We start from the raw sequence: 17181 nt of genomic DNA, 5'->3' as shown, positions 1-17181 counted from the left end.
AGAAATGCAAATCAAAACCATATTGAGCAATATTATCTCATACCTGTTAAGATGGCTATTATCCAAAGACAAAAGATGGCAAAGGTTGTTGTGTGTATAAAGAAAAGAGAACCCTTGTACATTGTTGGTGGCAACGTAAATTAATACTATCATTATAAAAAAATAGTATAAACATTCCTCAAAAAATTAAAAATAGAACGATTGAATGATCCAGGAATCCCACCTTTAAGTATATATCCAAAGGAAATGTATATATATCCAATATCTTTTCAATCCATATTGAAAAGATATCTGCACTCTTATGATTACTGAAGCACTATTCATAGTTGCCAAAACCTCCAGGCAACCTTAGTGTTTTTTAGTGGATGAATGGATAAATAACATATGATATGTATACACAATGGAATACTATTCACTGTTAAGATAGAAATAAATCCTTTTATTTACAACAACATGGATAAACCAGGAGAACATTATGCTTAGGGAAATAAGCCAGGCACAAAAAGTCAAATACTGCATGACCTCAATCACATGTGAAATCTTTTTTTTTTGAGACGGAGTTTCACTCTTGTTACCCAGGCTGGAGTGCAATGGTACGATCTCGGCTCACTGCAACCTCCACCTCCTGGGTTCAGGCAATTCTCCTGCCTCAGCCTCCTGAGTAGCTTGGATTACAGGCACGTGCCACCATGCCCAGCTAATTTTTTTTTTGTTGTTGTATTTTTAGTAGAGACGGGGTTTCACCATGTTGACCAGGACGGTCTCGATCTCTTGACCTCGTGATCCACCTGCCTCGACCTCCCAAAGTACTGGGATTACAGGCGTGAGCCACCGCACCTGGCCACATGTGAAATCTTAAGAAGTCAAAATCACAGAAGCAGAGAGTAGAACAGTGGTTACCAGGGGCTGGGAATACGGGTGGACATGGGGAAATGTTGGTTAAAGGGTAAAAGGTTTTAATTAGACAGGAGGAAGGAATACAATCTGGAGATCTATTGTACAGCATGGTGACTATAGTTAATAATGATGCACTCTATGCTTGAAGATTGCTGAGAGTGGATTTTAAATGTTCGCATTACAAAAATTATAAGGATGCGAAAGTGACGGATATAGTTAATCAGCTTGATTTAATTATTCCACAATGTATAGATATATCAAAACATGTATCACATTGTACACCACAAGTATATGCAATTTTTCCTTTGTCAATTCAAAAATAATAAATAAAAGACAGAAACAAAAAAAACCTCCCGTTCATAAAAGGAATACAACAATCACTGCTCTGTAGCAAAGTCAGAATCTCATAGGGCAGGTACTGCTGTGGCATTGTGAGTGTGAGAGTGTGTGTGTGTATGTGTGTCCTGAAGTAGACCCTGATCCTTCTTTCAATAGAGAACGCATCGTCTGTCTTTCCCTGGGGTCCCTGGATCTACCCTCTGGGCAGTAGGTACTCATTCTCACAGTCACATCCGGAGTGGGTTTTGGGGAGATCCCCTTCTCAAATGCTATTAAATATCCACACTTTGACAGCTGTTAAGGCTCAGTTAGATTCTGAAGTTGTTCTATTTGCTGGCCATGGAAAAGGCCAGTGTGCAGAGAGAGAAGGCCAGCGTGTAGAGACAGATAGAAGTAGATATTGTAAGTGAAGATCTCAATGGTATTTGATTTCCTGCTTCCACTTGTTTTTGCATCCTCAATGAATATTTTCCTTCCTGCTCCTCAGATTCTCCTTAAATCCTGTAAGATACACAGTAAATCACTAGCAAACAAGAGTGTTCATTAATACAATTCTTTAATGAACCCAGCCAGAAAGGACATTTCATTCACTGTCACAGACACTCAAATGCTTTAGCCTGTTTTAGAGTTTGAATAATGTTCGTCCCATTTTCATCATATAACATTTATTACACATTTCCAAGGCAAAAATGAAGTATGGTGGCTGATGTATAAGAAGATGGATTTATTTAATAAGGATAGTTTTTTTGAAAAGAGGATCATACTGCAGCGACATCTAGGTATCTGCATCTTGCTCCAGGGAGTCAAGTAAGTTTGTATCAGTAATAAAAACATGTCCAAAACAAAGATAGGCTAAACAGAATGTGGCATATACATACAACGGAATATAATTCAGCCTTAGAAAAGAAAGAAATTCTGTCACATGCTACAATAAGACTGAAACTTCAGGACATTTTGCTAAGTGAAATAAGCCAGTTACAAACAGATAAATTCTGTGTGATTTCACTTACAGGAGTCAATACACAAAAAGAAGGTGGAATGATGAGTCGGGGGGGGGAGGAATGAAGAGTTGTTTAATGAGTGTAAACTTTCAGTTTTGCAAAATGAAAATGTTCTGGAGATAGATGGTGGGGATGGTTGTACAACACTGTGAATATACTTAACACTACTGAAATGTCTCTTTAAAAATGATTTAAATGGCGAATTTTTGTTGCATGTATTTTACTATAATAAAACACTGAGGGTGAGATCTATGTTTAGAAACCTTGCTGTTATTAGAAAACAAATATATTTGTTAATAAATTGGCCTAGATATTAGGTCAGAAGATCTTTCAATCTGCTTATTTAAAAATTTGATGATGATAGCTTTTACTAGGTGAGTGCATGCTAATTTTTTCTCCATCGTGATAAGAAAGCACAACACAGACAACAGTTCTATTTTAGGCCCCTGGGGACAACTAGAAGATCCTGCTTGAGGCTGGACATTGAGTTGGGGCTCTAAGAGTTCCAGGGCCCAACCAGCCTGCCACGTGCTGCCTTTCTGTGTCCTGCTGTCACCTATTCACAGCACACAACTTGAGAAGCTTCCAGCCACAGGGGCTCTTCATATAAAAGTTGCCTCAGTTAATGGCTTGATTCCAAAGCTGACAAAGTGAGTTTGAGTAAGCCATAGGGCTAAATAGGTCAAACGGTTTTGCTCAAGTTGTTGTTGTTTTGGAACCTATTGGTACTGTCTGTAAAACCTTGAACATCACAGGCAATGTGTACTTAATAGTGGCAGATAAGCTTCCATTTGCTGTTAGTTGAAAGACACTGGATTTAAAATAAAAATACGTATTAGTTATATATTAAAGAAGGTAAAGCACAACTAGCAGACCCTGGGAGATTATTTCTAGAATTCAGTAATATTTTTGATACAAATATTAACTGTTTTAGAAGGAATCATTTCTCCCTAACCAACTGCCCACAATGCCTAATGAAATGGCTTATCTTAACCTAGAGTGAGTATTTTTGAAGCTATGTAGCAAGGGAAATGGATTCCCAAAATAGGGCAATGGCACAGTGCTGACATTTGGGTACACAACTCCAAAAAGAATTTCCGAAGTGAGCTATCATAATGACTCTGTGTCTTAGATCTAATGCTCTATGTCACTCTTAGAATCCATCTTGGCTTTTAGAAATGTTCCTTTATGCATAAAAGTTTATTGGAAAGTAATGTTTCTGGACAAGGCAACTGTGGCAGATAAAAAGTATTACTCCTCTCATTGAGAAGTGAAGTCCATCTGCCCTCTCCTTGAGTCTGGGTGGGCTTGTGGCTTGTTGGGCCAGAAATGAAGCCGCATTATCAAATCTTAGTTTAGAAGAAGACTTGCCCTCCTGGAAATCCTGCTTTCTCAGTATAGGTGATCAAGTCCACCTCTGAACTAAGACATACCCAGATAATACTTCTGAAGACTCAGTTTTGTCTAGAGTTCAGAACTAAAACAGAAGGGCCACATTTCAGATACAGGTATTTACCACAACCTGTATCTGTATCCCCCTGCTAGGTGGATGCGGAGGACAGCATAGAAGAAGCTAACCTAAGTTAAACATGAGATGGATAATTCAGCCAAAGAAGAGAAGTCGAATTACACTTAACTGAAACATAAATGACTAAGCAAAACATGTTGCCTATACTTGTTTTATCTTTTGCCATCCTGATTAAAATCTTCATGAAATCTCAAAAATCTTCATGAAATCTCAAAGTGTTGCAAAGTTGAAAGACTCTTAAGAAGGCAGATCATCTTTAATTTCTTGTTTGGGGAGAAATAAGTAGGCTTCTAGGTCACATATTATTACTATGGCCAAATGTTAGGAGGCATTTTGAGAGGTAACTCTAAGATCACAACAGTACCAACTGGATAACTTTCATTATTTTCCAAGTTATTTTAAAAAGGTGATATCCTAAGATGAAAACACATTTTACAACAGTAAAAGGAATGATTCCTATTTTTCAGCTAGTAAGCAAAGTAAATAAGGACTTAAATAAATAGAGGACAGACCCATAAATATATGTTTGATTGCATACCATTTTACAGAGGTGAAGTGATTTGTCTAAGGTCTCACTGATGGTAAGTGGTGGAATAAAGACTAGGATTCAGGTTATAATCATTTTCTTTCCCCTAAATCATACTGCATCTGTATATCACACTGCTCGGGTAGAAATCCATGTAAGGCATGGACATTTGAGAAACAAAGAACTTCAAACAACTTAACTGGCTCACTTCTATGATGTTAATCTACTATGATTTCGCCGAAAATGTTGTTCAATTATCTGAAGTCAGGGACTATGCTGTTTTTCTTAGTTGTTCAACTGATTTTGGACATTATGAAGTTCGAGGAAAGGTTATAAGAACTTTCTCCACATTCCAGCCTCCACTCCATCTTGAGTTCATATTTTGCTGGCCACATATGAGATTTTACAAGTGCTTAAAAAAGAAATCTCAAATAAAGCATGAGGACCCAAAGGCTGGTTCTATAGAGATATGTCAATTGAATTGAAGATATGATTTTCCTCTCTTTGTTCTGTTTGCTTTGAAATGGTACAGTTTTCAAAGTTTATACAACAATAGACTTATACAAAAGGTAAACTCATGACTATTAGCATAAAGAAGAATTGGAAATGCTGTGTACTTGCATATATACTAGAAAGCTTAGAAATGCCAAGCATTTTGACACTGAAGAGCTCTAAAGCTTCCAAAGTCAACATATGACAGCGGCTGATATACAGCTCCTGATCAACTCTGGACCCAACAGCGAAGATCAAGGCCATTTATTGATAAGAGTAGACCTTGAAAAATATTTGCCAATGTCTTTTTTTAAATTATTTAAACTACGGACTATGGCCTTTTGAGAACATTGACACCAAACTGCGCTGGCATGTAGCCTTGATCTTGTGTGTATTGTACTTCTTACATTTATGTTGAGGTAGTTCTACATTCTTAGATTTATAAACTCTAATTAAGTGGCATTTAAAAAAACTGCAATGCAATAGCCACAGTTTCACTAAGAACAAGACCCAAATCATTATGTAATGAATGAAGGAAATGCTATTTACTACAGCTTCTAAGAAAGTCAAATCCTATTCAATGCACGCTTCCCACCCCACCTTTTACTGCTGAGGACCTCTTCTGGTTTTGCTCATGGGCTAAGTTTATGATTAGAGGCAGAAGTAATTGTCTCTATTAATATAAAGAGAGAATGTGGAGTTTGTATTATTCTGTTCTCATGCTGCTATAAAAAACTGCTTGAGACTAGGTAATTTATAAAGGAAAGGTTTAATTGACTCATGGTTCTGCAGGGCTGGGGAGGCCTCAGGAAACTTACAATCATGGCAGGAGGCACCTTTTCACAGGGTGGCAGGAGAGAAAATGAAAGCCCAGCAAAGGGGAAATCACCTTACAAAACCATCAGATCTTGTGATACCTAACTCACTATCATGAGAACAGGATGGGGGTAATTGTCCCCATGATTAAATTACCTCCCACTGGGTGCCTCCCATAACATGTGGGGATTATGGGATTACAATTCAAGGTGAGATTTGGGTGGGGACACAGCCAAATCACATCATTCCACCCCAGCCCCTCCCAAATCTCATATTCTCCCAATTCAAAACATAATCATGCTCTTCCAACAGTCCCCCAAAGTCTTGACTCATTCCAGCATTAACTCAAAAGTCCAAGTCCAAAGTCTCATCTAAGACAAGGGAAGTCCCTTTGGCCTAGGAGCCTGTAAAATCAGATGCAAGTTAGTTTCTTCCTAGATACGATGAGGGTACAGGCATTGAGTAAATACAATCACTCAAAATAGGAGAAATTGGCCAAAACAAAGAAGCCATATGCAGGTCCAAAATCCAGCAGGGCAGTCAAACCTTAAAGCTCCAAAATGATCTTCTTTGACTCCATGTCTCACATTCAGGGCACACTAATGCAAGAGGTGGGTTTCTATGGCCTTGGACAGCTCTGCCCCTATGGTTTTGCAGGATACAGCCCCCTCCCAGCTGCCTTTGTGGGCTGGCATTGAGTGTCTGCAGCTTTTCTAGGCACACAGTACAAACTGTTAGTGGATCTATCATACTGGGGGCTGGAGGACAGTGGCCCTATTCTCATAGTTCCATAGGCAGTACCCCAGTGGTAACTCTGTGTTGGGGTTCTGATCCCATATTTCCCTTCCACACTGCCTGAGCAGAGGTTTTCCATGAGCATTGTGTCCCTGTAGCAAACATCTGCCTGTACATTCAGGTGTTTTCTTGCATCCTCTAAAAGCTAGGCAGAGGTTCCCAAACTTCAATGCTTGACTTCTGTGCACCTAAACGCTCAACATAATGTGGAAGCTGCCAAGGCTTGGGGCTTGCACCCTCAGAAGTAATGGCCTGAGCTATACTTTCGCCCCTTTTAGCCATGGATAGAGCTGAAGCAGCTGGGATACAGGGCCATGTCCTGAGACTGCACAGAGTGGTGGGGGTCGGGGGGAGTTAGGAGGAGAAGGAGGATGGTGGGAGAAAGGGGGCCTTGTCCCAGCCCAGAAAACCATTTTTCCCTCCCAGGCCTCCAGGCCTATGATGGGAGGGGCTGCCATGAAGGTCTCTGCATTCCCTGAAGACATTTTCCCATTGTCTTAGTGGTTAACATTTGGCTCTGTGTACAAATTTCTGCAGCCAGCTTGAATTTCTGCCCAGAAAATGGGGTTTTCTTTTTCTATCACATTATCAGGCTGCAAATTTTCCAAACTTTTATGCTTTACTTCCCCTTGAAAACTTTGCTGCTTAGAAATTTCTTACTCCAGTTACCCCAAATCATCTCTCTCAAGTTCAAAGTTCCATAGATCTTTAGGGCAGGGGTAAAATGCCACCAGTCTCTTTGCATAGCAAGACTGACCTTTACTCCAGTTCCCAACAAATTCCTCATCTCCACCTGAGACAACCTCAACCTGGACTTCATTATCCATATCACTATCACCATTTTGGTCAAAGCCATTCAACAAGCCTTTAGGAAGTTCCAAACTTTCCCACATGTTCCTATCTTCTTCTGAGCCCTCCAAACTTTTCCAACTTCTGCCTTTATCCAGTTACAAAGCCACTTCCACATAAAGTATCCTTATAGCAGCACCCCACTCTCTGCAGTACAAATTAATTGTATTTATAGCAGCACCCCACTTATAGGACTTATAGCAGCACCCAACTTTATAGCAGCACTCCACTCTCTGCAGGACAAATTTATTGTCCATTCTCATACTGCTATGAAGAAATATCCAAGACTGGGTAATTTATAAATAAAGTGGTTTAACTGACTGACAGTTCTGCGTGGCTGGGGAGGCCTCAGGAAACTTACAATAATGGTGGAAGGCACTTCTTTACAGGGTGGCAGGAGAGAGAATGAGTGCTTAGCAAAGGGGAAAGCTCCTTATAAAACCACCAGAACTCATGAGAACTCACTTACTATTATGAGAACAGCATGGGGGAAACTGCCAGGTGGAGTCAGTTATCTCCACCTGGTCCCTCCTATTACATGTGGGGATAATGGGAACTATAATTTAAGATGAGATTTGGGTGGGGCCACAGCCAATCATATCAGAGTTACAGGAAGACTCTTGTCTGCAAACAGGGAACATGAGTTGGTGTGACAGCATAGGTCTGGGAATGTGGAGTGGAACAAGGTGGATAAAGAAAAATTCCAAGGATGGACAGTTGGAAGGACTTGGAAATAGAAATGTTGCCCAGCTGTGGTGGCTCACGTCTATAATCCCAACACTTTGGGAGCCCAAGGTGGGCAGATCATTTGAGGTGAGGAGTTTGAGACCAGCCTGGCCAACATGGATCACTTTCACAGGATATAGGATGGAGCTGAGCCAAACATATCTAGAAGTTACAAAGAAGAGAAAGCACAGTTACTTCTGGTAAAATTACCTTGTCTATTTGCCTGTCTCTGTCTCTCTCTTTAGGCAAGGAGGAGTGTGCTTAGCAAATATGTAAATATCTTTACTTAACTTTAATGTTATTACCTTTGCAGGATATTTGCAAGATATTATTAGCTTCTTTTTTTTTTTTTTGAGATGGAGTTTCACTCTTTTTACCCAGGCTGGAGTGCAATGGCACAATCTCAGCTCACTGCAACCTCTGCCTCCTGGGTTCAAGCAATTCTCCTGCCTCAGCCTCCTGAGTAGCTGGAATTACAGGCACGTGCCACCATGCCCAGCTAATTTTTTGTATTTTTAGTAGAGACAGGGTTTCACGATGTTGACCAGGATGGTCTCGATCTCTTGACCTCGTGATCCACCCGCCTCGGCCTCCCAAAGTGCTGGGATTATAGGTGTGAGCCACCACACCCGGCCTAGCTTCTATTTCATTTTACAAATGGAGACACTAGCACTCCGAGTAACTTCTTCACAGCCACTCAGGAATAAGTAAGAGAGCTAGGAATTAACTGAGCTCTGTCCAACTCCAGGGCAATATTTATTCCAGCAGGCCACACAAAAGTGACATGAACCCTTCTGGAACTGAGGAAGTGCATGGTTATGGGAATGGGGAGAACTGCTGGTGACACATAATCTAAAAATCCCAGTTTGCCATATATTATTGGCCCTAATTACTTATTGATCTATATATTCAGATCCCTAAATAAATTAGTAGGAGCTTTCAAAGGAATTAATTACCTTTGCTATATCATCATTTTTATTTTATGTTTCACTATTAGTTCTTCCCTAGAGTCCATTTTCTTGGGTGAATTTACTCCAGAAGATAGAATGTTTCTGCTGTTTACACAGACATTGGAGGAATTAAAAACTAACTTTAGATGTGAAAATACGGGGAAACATTCATTATTGGTAAATAAATGAGGGGTAAGTGAGAGAGAATGTCAAGTAGACTGAAGTCAAATGGTAGAATTAAATTACTGGGAAAGGAAGAAAGCTAGTTAGATGAAAATTAATAAAGATGAGATTGTATTTTAATGATAATCACAAGTAACTGAAACATTTGAAGATTTAAGCTAACAATGGGGATTTTGAATTTAGTTAAGAAAGAAGATGTTTAAAAAGACATTATGGCTGTCTGACAACCAAGGGTGAGAGAGGTAAGAGCACAAATTGAGGAGAGCACTGGAGAGGGGACAGCTGAGGCAATTCAAGTGCATATGCAAAGCACTTCAGAAGCAAACTTTGGGTTAGGTTTGCTCTCAAACTTTGGCTTAGGTACAAGGTAAAGAAAATATGAGAATGTCAGAGGTCTAGAAACTTTCAACAAGAAAAGTGATTTTTCCCTTACATGCCTTAGTACTGAGAGTGAAAGGTCTATATGGGAGGGTGTGGGGGGCGAGGGAAGGGAAAAAGAGAGAGAGGAGAGAGAGAGAGAGAGAGAGAGAGATAGAGAGAGAGAGAGAGAGAGAAGCAGAAGCAGAAAGGAGAAGGAAGAGATTATTTTTGGAATGAATGGCTAAAGAAGATTATGAAGAGTCAATAAGAAAACAGGTACTGTGCTAAATGAAGAGCTGTAACGTGATGAAGAGGCAGGGGTTGCTGAACTTTTTAGAGACAAGAAGACCTAAGAGAGTGAATAATTATGTAATGGGGTACTCAGTGGCATAAACACAGGTAACAAAGGGTAACTTCACACTGAGTTCTCATAGTGCACAAATAGATCGAAAGAATCAAGAGTGGAAATAAAAATGAAATCCAGTGAAAGCTTAAAACACAGAGGAACAAAAAAGAGATTAAAAAGGATTAAGAATAGAAATAAAGAACATGGGCCAACCAGCAGCATGTTAGTGGGGAACGCACAGTAGTTCAATGTTAGAGTACATTATATGCATTATGTCATGCAATTCCCATTATCTTTGAAGGGTATTACAGCCAGATGAGGTTATTAAGGAATAAAGAGTTTAATGCCTTAACCAAAGGTCACTAGCTAGTAAATGAAGTCAGGTGTCAAACCAGGCCTGTCTCCAAAACCTATACCCCATCACCATTTACATTTTTGAAGACTTTTAAAGTGTACAATGTGAATTTCAATATAAGCATACCTTATGAAATGATTATCATGAAGCTTGATTAAGGCTTCATCATCTCACATTTTTGTGTGTGTGTGGTGAGAGCTCTTGCAACATATTCTCTTAGCGAATTTCAAGTATGTAACACACTTTAGTCACCATGCTGAATATTAGGTCCCTAGAACTCATTCATTTTATAACTGAAAGTTCATGGTCCTTGTTCAATATATTTTTGCCCCACCCCAACCCCTAGTAATCACTGGTCTACTGTTATTAGTTCAACCATTTTTTAAAAAAATTTCATATATAAGTGCTCATGCAATATTTGTTTTTTTTTTATCTTTCTGCGCTTGGCTTTTGTCACTTAGCATATTGTCCTTCAGGTTTTTCTATGTTATCACAAGTGGCAGAGGAAAAACAGAAAATTCCTTCTATTTTTTTGAAGAATGAATAAATGGAATACATTTCGTTGTGTATATGCACCATGTTTTCTTTAAACGTTCGCCTGTTGTAGAACAAATACTCCAGTTGTTCCCACGTCTTTGAGATTGTGAACGATGTTGCAGTGAGCATGGGAGGGTAGACATCTCTTCAAGTCAGTGATTTTGTTTCTTTTGGACATATACTAAAAAGTCTAATTTATATGCGGAAGGAGGATTTCTGGATCATGTGGTAGTTCCATTTTTAATCTTTTGAGCAGCCTTCATATTGTTTTTCATAATGGCTGTACCCGAAGGATTATGTTCTATTCTCCTCGTTCTGGAGATGAGAAAGTAGAGACTTGCAGAGTTGGTGTTAGAGATATGCTTAGAAATTTGGGACATCCAACTCCTATGCTAATCCTCTCCATTTTCATTTTGCAGTTTTGGCACTTACATCTCTTTTAGCACACTTGATAACTGTAAAGTTGCAACAATATTTTGCAAGAGGGAAAGGTAAAGATCAAAGTAGAAGTCGGTATGGTGAGAACTGGGGACTGCAAAGGTAGAAAAGAGCCAGGAATTAAAATCGGAGAAATCAGAATTTAGCCAAGGAAAACAGGAGATATGGAATGGGTTTAAAAGAAAAAAGAGACTAAATTTTCTGGTAGTGCACTTAAATAAAGAATGCATTATTGAGAAGGCATGGGAGCACTCAGTAGGCATTTTAAATGCTGTCCAGGGAGCATGGTCAGTGAGTAATACAATCAAGTAATGACCATCCGGGAAATATCTGATGGGCAATATGACCCTAAAAGAACCCAAGGCCAGCCGGTGCAGTGGCTTATGCCTCTAATCCCAGCACTTTGGAAGTCCAAGGCAGGTGGATCACCTGAGGTCAGAAGATTGAGACCAGCCTGGCTAATGTGGCGAAACACCATCTCTACTGAAAATACAAAAAAATTAACCAGGTATGGTGGCAAATGCCTATAATCTCATATACTCAGGAGGCTGAGGCAGGAAAATCGCTTGAACCTGGGAGGTGGAGGTTGCAGTGAGATGAGATCACATCACTGCACGCAGTCCGTGTGACAGAGCAAGATGTCATCTCAAAAAAAAAAAAAAAAAAAAAAAAAAAAAAAAAAAAAAAAAAGAAGAGAACCCAAGGCCTGCTACACTGACATTCTCAATATTTTTATGTTTTGACATTAGCTATTTCACATTTCTGAAAATGCCAATTATATTCAGCCAAATATTCCCCATCTACACTGCAGGAGATACAGAAACTGTAGCTACATGATACTGATGTCTGGGTAATTTCTAATTCTTATTTGAACAAGTAGCTTTGATCCTGTCCCTTTCATTTTATTAACGCAGCTAAGGGAAAGATACTGGCATGGATTGTTTCCAGGACCTATACAACCCCTGGTGGAGACGAGAACAAGTAACTGAATTCCCATACTCCGATGACCTGATGTTAACTGTCAAAAGGTCAGTACCGTACAAGATTTTGGTTTACTACCAGTAGCACCTTGATTTTGTAAAGATTAACAGGCTCTTTGCCCTTAAGTATTTATTGCCAAATAATGACATGTTGGGGAATAAAAACCAAAAACAGTTCGTCACTCATTGTTACCTGATGTGGCTCCTCACACATGCATACCTATCAGTCGGTGGAAACCACACAGTTCTTTGTCTTACAGCCTGGGTCTTTTATAAGACCTAAGTTAACTTTGTCAAAGAAGTGAAAATGTAATAAACAATAGTACTCTTGATATTTCTAATTGCTGTCAACCAACGACATCTGATGTCGTCCTCTCTTTTCTGCCTTACAATTGAATAAGAATACCAGATTCTTGCACTAGATCAATGTAAAAAAAAAAAAAAAAAAGATATTCCTATCTCCAGTTAAAGAAAGACATAATACTCTTACAGAATTAGTGCTTTTACAGAATTAGAAAAAGCAGAATTTCTGCTTTTTCCTGCCACATCATTTCTGATGTAATAACGTTTCTTTTGGATGAAGTCTCACTCTGTCACTCAGGCTAAATGGAGTGCAATGGCACAGTCTTGTCTCACTGCAACAATGGCCTCCCGGGTTCAAGCGATTCTCCTGCCTCAGTCTCCTGAATAGTTGGAATTAGAGGCACCCACCACCGCATCTGGCTAATTTTTTGTATTTTTAGTAGAGAGAGGGTTTCACTATGTTGGCCAGGCTGGTCTCAAACTCCTGACCTGTGAGCCACTTGGCCTCCCAAAGTGCTGGGATTACAGGAGTAACCCGTGCCCAGGCTGATGTAATAAAGTTTCTAGGATAAGTTTGAAAAACAAAAACAACAAACTTTCAAGGAAAATATATCAAAATATTAAAACACATTAGAACATTCAACACAAGGGCTAAATAGAACCCAAACTACCAAATCTTCATACATTAACGTTTCATCTGAGGATGTTTTTGGCAGTGAAGCTGAGAATTATTTTTGTGGAATAGCCATTGGAAAATTACTTAATATGTTGAATACTATTTAATGTGTTGAATACTCACCATATTTGCTGAATATCCTTTAAAAAAAAAACCTGCTTAATCTTGTATAATAATCTAAAAAATGACTATTTCAATATGTCTGTACCTACACTGCTATTTATTATTAAGAAGGACAGTGTTTGTTACCCAAAATTGTAAAAGAATGGAAACTGAGCCATGTCAACCATGAAAAGATACTGACTTCATCTTTACTAACAGTGTGATTCTTCATGCCACTTAACTCTTACCCATGAACATAATGGGGCTAAGATTTATTCTGCTTATCTCCAAGGGTTCTTTTTTTTTTTTTTTTGAGACAGAGTTTCACTCTTGTTACCCAGGCTGGAGTGCAATGGCACGATCTCGGCTCACTGCAACCTCCGCCTCCTGGGTTCAGGCAATTCTCCTGCCTCAGCCTCCTGAGTAGCTGGGATTACAGGCATGCGCCACCACGTCCAGCTAATTTTTTGTGTTTTTAGTAGAGACGGGGTTTCACCATGTTGACCAGGATGGTCTCGATCTCTTGACCTCGTGATCCGCCCGCCTCAGCCTCCCAAAGTGCTGGGATTACAGGCTTGAGCCACCGCGCCCGGCTCTCCAAGGGTTCTTGTGGAGGCCATATTTTTGAAATAATGTATGGAGGATTGAGATGCATGTGAATACAGTCCTATGTTAAAAGTAATTTATCATTTTAAGAACTAAAAATAGAGAACTCCTGATCTCTTGTAAACTTTAGTGCCATTTTTAATGTCAAATATACTTAAGATTTTTATTTATAAGTAATAAAAAACCCATGGAAGTTAAGTAATTACTGGTTAAATATTTTAGCATGCATAATAGGGCACTTTTAAGAACTATCCAAATTAAGAGGAATTTATAGTATTTTTTTTTTTTCTGAAAAATAATTCCAAAACCAACATCGAAACTCATGCATGTTTGCAGATATCCTTGTCTGTTGATAAAGGTTATTTGGAAATCTGTAACTCCAGGTCATTTCTACTGCCTTTGCTTGCGTGGAAGATTGTGTAAGTGAGTTAATTTAGAGAACAAGAACAATGTATAATGGCAAGTGAGAATTTTTTTTGTTAAGTTCAGCCAAATTGAGCGGGTAGCCAAAGTCAACAGCTACTTGAACTGGTTTGATTTCAGGGTCATGAGTGCCACATAATTAAACCCTCTAGTATCATCTAATTTTCTACAGTTTTTTATTTAAAAAGTCATTACGTAGATCTAGAATCTCATTTACTCCTCTTTCACATTTTTGGGTGTCAGCAGTCTGGTAACAAATAAATAATGATGAGATATTACATTCAAAGCCTGAAAATGTTGGACTATAAAAAGAAACTGAAGAATGGCTATTGCACAGGCTTGTATTATATAGCCTGTGTTATATAAAGAAAGCTTATATATAAAAATAAAATCTGTAAGAATCATACTGTAAACAATCAGACTGCATAAGTGACCAGGAAACTGGTTGTTTCACAGTAATCAAAAAAATAGTTACTGAACAGCTTGAGGTTTTTCTACAATGTCTTCATAGCACAGTGTTCTTCCTTATCGCCAGACTTCTAGAATCACAGTAGTCACTAATGCTGAATCAAGAAAATCTAGCCAGGTGTGGTGGCTCACACCTGTAATCCCAGTACTTTGGGAGGGTGAGGTGGGTGAATCACAAGATCAGGGGTTCAAGACCAGCCTGGTCAACTTAGTGAAACCCCATTTCTACTAAAATTATGAAAATTAGCTGGGCATGGTAGTGTGTGCCTGTAGTTCCAGCTACTCAGGAGGCTGAGGCAGGAGAATCACTTGAACCTGGAGGTGGAGGTTGCAGTGACCTAACATCATGCTGCTGCACTCCAGCCTGGGCAGCAGAGTGAGACTTTGAACCTTCGGTATTTCACACACTATGAGTTCTTCATACGGGCATTCCTTAGCCTTTTTCTTCTCAGTTCTACCATAGGGAACTGCCAAGGACACTTCATTTAAAGCCATATAGATATTACCAACACCCAGAAATGAACAAACACCTCTTCTAAAATGCCTTTTTCCTTCCTTTAAAACCCAATCAAAACATATACATTATGTATAAATACAAATGTTATATATTTATATAATTTAAAAAATATATAAATATGTATTTATATATTTTCCTCCCTTTAAATCCCAAATATTTTATATATATTATATATAGTTTTTGAGACTCTGTCTTATATATATTATATATTTTATATATTATATATACATAGTTTTTGAAGACAGAGTCTTGCTCTGTTGTCCAGGCTGAAGTGCAGTGGCCTGAATACGGCTCACTGCAGACTCAACCTCTTTTGGGTTCAAGTGATCCTCCCACCTTAGTCCCTGAATAGCTGTCACTGCACCCTGCTAATTTAAAAAAAATATTTTGTAGACACAGGGTTTTGCTATGTTGCCTAGGCTGGTCTCGAACTCCTGGCCTCAAGCAATCCTGCTGCCTCAGCCTCCTGAAGCGGTGGGATTACAGGTGTAAGTCACTGCGCCTAGCCAACATACATTTTCTATCACCAGCATCAACATTGCTGCCACTGCTCTCTCATTTAAAAAACATTAATGTATATATTCTCCCAAGGTCCAGAGGGTTTTATTCTTCATTTGCTGATTTATTACTACTAATTAACCATTTACTGAGTGACTCCTATATGTAAGATATTGTTCTGGGCTGTAGGGACACAAAGTGAAGAGTCTGGGGGAATGGGAAAGGAGCATGTTAGTCAAACAAGTTAACAAGAAAATAATCAGGTATTGCTAACGCTATGGTAAAAAGTATAAAAAGTGGTTGAGAAAGAAAAGAGATCACTTTAGATTGAGGCATCAGCAAAGGCCTTTCTGAAGACATGACATTTATTAAGCTGAGGTCAGAAGGACAAATTGTCTGTCATTTACCCTGAGTAACGTGCTGCTTGCAAATATGGGACTGTGTTCTTGGCAGGCCCTCAGTAAGTGGTAAGTCCAAGTAGTCATCTCTAAGTTATGTGCTCCTGACTGGGCGCAGTGGCTCACACCTGTAATTCCAGCACTTTGGGAGGCCAAGGTGGGTGAATCACTTGAGGTGAGGCGTTCAAGACCAGCCCAGCCAACCTGGTGAAAACCCTCTCTACTAAAATACAAAAAAAATTAGAAGGGCATGGTGGTACACACTTGTAATTCCAGCTACTCAGGAGGCTGAGGCAGGAGAATCGCTTGAACCCAGGAGGCAGAGGTTGCAGTGAGCCGAGATCGTGCCACTGCACTCCAGCCTGGGCAACACAGCAAGACTCCATTTCAAACCAAAAACAAAAACAAAAACAAAAAAAGCCCAAAAGTTATGTACACCTTATTGCAAATGCACTGTCCACATGCTTAAAATTAAATGATATAAAGTCAGGTTAGTTTGGGTTGCAACAGAATACTAATGTACACAATATTCTAGACACTAACATCTAGTCACATTACAAATACTTATAATAGGTTTTCAAGGGGTAAAGAAAACCCTCCTAGCCTCAATATTATGTATTTTATAAGTACATGTATAAAATATGGGATTTGAAGGTAATTTTACTATATTAATAAAAAACGATGACCTCATCCCTTGAAACGTTGAAACTCCACTTGTATCAACTAGCTCATGCTTTTACTTTCAAGTCTACTGGTGCTCTGAATATCTGTTGTATTTATTGTTGCTGCTTTTTAATCAACATAGATGCTTACAGAAAACAACATTAGGCCAGGCGCGGTGGCTCACTCCAGTAATCCCAGCACTTGGGGAGGCCAAGAAGCGCGGATTGTCTGAGATCAAGAGTTGGAGACAAGTCCATCCAACATGGCGAAGCCCCTGTCTCTACTAAAAATACAAAAAATTAGCTAGGCATGGTGGTGTGCACCTGTAATCCCAGCTACTGGGGAAACTGAGGCAGGAGACTTGCTTGAACCCGGGAGGTGTAGGTTGCATTGAGCTGAGAATGTGCCA

Source organism: Saimiri boliviensis, chromosome 15 (assembly GCF_048565385.1).
Source record: "Saimiri boliviensis isolate mSaiBol1 chromosome 15, mSaiBol1.pri, whole genome shotgun sequence".
Lineage (NCBI taxonomy): Eukaryota > Metazoa > Chordata > Mammalia > Primates > Cebidae > Saimiri > Saimiri boliviensis.
Note: the sequence above shows the minus strand (reverse complement) of the source record.